Here is a 3,178-nt window from a genome sequence, read left to right on the forward strand (position 1 = left end):
CATCAGACAAATGGGTGAGAATTTTAAAAATTTTGGCCGCATCATTTGCCCGTGAAAAATACTTCGTGATAGGATTTTCCGGGGCAATGCAGCTACCATCCAGCGAAACTCCGAATGTATATTATTATTTCACTGTATAAAAGATTTTTTTCAAAAAATATAATTTTAATATCTTTTTCATTATTATAATATAATTCAATATTTAATAATTTATATAATATGTATGTAAAAGTGGGCGTAATGTGAATGTTCTTGCTAATGGTGATTTTTATTTTAATTTAATTAGAAATGTGATATTATGCGCTTATTAAGAATAAAAAATAAATAATTTTGTATTATGTAATTAAGCAAAACTAAATCAATTGTTATAACGATATAACTAACCTTCTTATTTAGTTTAATTAAGTAAATATAAATAATGTTTAACTCGTTATAAGCCATTCGCTTGAAAATAATGATTCTTAAATCACAGACAGTTACAATAAATCATATAAATCGTTTATATAAATATAAATATACACATCGATATAAATTTAAATCGCTTTAATATTTTAATTATTAATCAATTCATTAATGATACATTCATGCGAACAAACAACGTCATTTACTTATTATGAGCATTGGGATACTCGAGATAAACCATGAAAATATAATTAATTAAATTATTACGAAATTATTTCTTTAATTATGTAATATTCGTATTAACATCGGAGTTTACCGATGTTCTGCTCGCCTAATGGAGTTTCTTCAACGATACTCATCAAAGTAATTATAATAATTTTAACATAATTTTGTGCCACGAACATCACATAATACTAGACTGTTACTACCATCGTGACATTGACAAATAATTCAAACGAGTGAATTAATGATTCAAAACAAAAGATTTTTCAAATAAATGTAATTGAGTTGATACCTTCACTCGATAAGGCCCATTCACGTCCCGCGAGCGAGCACAACTTGCACAAAAGATAAAAAAAATTGTTATACGGTTTTAAAAAATAAGTTTACATCTATTAAACATTTTAACTGCATTTTTATTGAACCTTGTGAGGTTGTATGGTCAGTTATTTATAAGCCGCCTCTAAAATATTTCAAGTTCTTTCAGTTTTAATAAAATGATACTAAGAAATAATAATAACCACTTTAAATCTCCTCTTTGTATTCATAAAAATAAATAGCAGGCGGGACGGAATCGCGAGCAGAGCTTAAATTACAATTTTTCAAATTTCTCATAAATTTGTTGATAATAGCCCGTTTCAAAAGAAAGATCCGTTCCAATGGAGAGATAAAATCTCCTACTTACACAAGGAAAATAATCTTCCTGAAATATATTTCTGTTTCCCCATGGAAGCGTTCTACTTGACCTTTGTTTTACGCTACGGTCCCTCCGAACTAGAGTATTCTTCCCGCGCGCTGAATAGAGGCCACTGCAGTAAAAAAAAGTGAGAGTTGACACCTGACTTTTATGCATAAGTGATGTACGCGTTGGGAAGGAAATTAAAAGGCGAGAAGAGAGAAGGCCTAAGGGTCCTGGTCCACGACGTTACAAAATAAATCACACCCTTGTTTCTCATCTCCACTCTTCCTTAGTTCCAACATTATTATTTTTACATTCGGCTTTTTATTTAACGAGAACGAGGAGAGCGAGAGAGAGAGAGAGAGAGAAAGAGAGAGAGAGAGAGAGAGAGAGAGAGAGAGAGAGAGAGATGGGGGAAGATAACCCGTTGGACTAAACTAATGAAATCGAACCGAGTAGCAGTCCCGTTTTTTCATATATCGAGGTTCCGCTAGTCGCAAACGGAGCTTTATACGCCTTGCCATTGCCGTGTATTTATTTTCTCACTGAGATGACGAGAAAAAAAATTGCATTTTATAAACACAGAAGCACGAATTTTTAATGGACAAATGCAAGTGCCGATTTAGGGAATTGGAAATAGTTGGTGATGGTGAGGAGGGGGTAAGAAACAGCGACGTAATAAGCTTTGGTTGTAGCTCAAGAGCATTAGTTTGCTTTTTTTCCAAGATTTGAATATTTATGGCCGTTCGGAAGTTCAAGTAGAAACTGGATTTGTTAAAAAAAAAACTTGAAGGGATCATTATGAATTCAGTTTTGTGGATTTTATTTTTTCTAATTTCATTTGATTTTTTCTCGTCCGTACAAATAGTTTGACAAGCTTATTGTAAATGAAAATACGTTATTGTAAAGCGATTATAATAACATTTTCCAGGCTATCGTTAATCGTTACTCGAAAATAATTTAATTTCCATAGCATCTATTAATCGAGGATTTTTTATAATCTAAATTGTATCATATTATTTTTACACGCGCCACGGTGAATATTTTCATTCAATTACATTAGCTTCCTCACATTATTATAATATTTACTATATAAACGATAGATTGATTGCTTAAAATACAAGTTATTATTAATTTCATTATGAAGTACATGCTATTCTTATCAAATATATTACACTCGAATAAGAAATTTTCAAAATAAAAATTTATGGACTATGAAACAATTTTATATACTATGTTTTTAAATAATATTGGCATTTTTGTATTATGCAATTTTTACAGTTTTATTAAGAATTTTAAAATAAAAATAGATAAATAAAAGTCCACATTCTTTATATTTCTTCATGAGATTTGTAGATGCATTTTACCCCAAGAAGCGTAATACACACACACACACGCACACACACACACACATATATATATATATTAGTAGAGAAGATAGATAAGAAAAAACTATAAAAGGACTTGAAAACAATAGACGAGCCTTTTTATCCTCCGCCGCTCATTCGCATTCAATTATAATGCATCGGTTGCACATAAATGATCTTGTAATTAATTTCTATCTCCATATTAGGTAAAATATGTTTGCTCAATTAATTGTTTTATAAGAATATTTATGAATTCGTACTTATGCTAGGTATGACTCTATTATTTACAGATTTTTCATAGAATCAACATAAGCATTACATAACAATATAAATTTTTTTATCCAAATAAAAATGATTGCATATACACATATATATATATATATATATATATATATATATATATATATGTTTTTTCTCTCTTTTGTACAAAAAAAAAAAAAAAAAAAAAAAAAAAAAAAAAATAAAAAAAAAAATAAAATGAAAAAAATAAAAGAATAAATGTTGGGCTTTT

General features: G+C 29.0%; 1 protein-coding gene across 1 annotated transcript in view; it reads right to left on the reverse strand.

The window, feature by feature from the left end:
- The window catches only part of LOC105364541 (dipeptidase 1), a 77,371-nt gene that overhangs the window by 42,053 nt on the left and 32,140 nt on the right, over nucleotides 1–3,178 (reverse strand). The window lies entirely within an intron of this gene.

Source organism: Ceratosolen solmsi, unplaced genomic scaffold (assembly GCF_000503995.2).
Source record: "Ceratosolen solmsi marchali unplaced genomic scaffold, CerSol_1.0 scaffold10, whole genome shotgun sequence".
Lineage (NCBI taxonomy): Eukaryota > Metazoa > Arthropoda > Insecta > Hymenoptera > Agaonidae > Ceratosolen > Ceratosolen solmsi.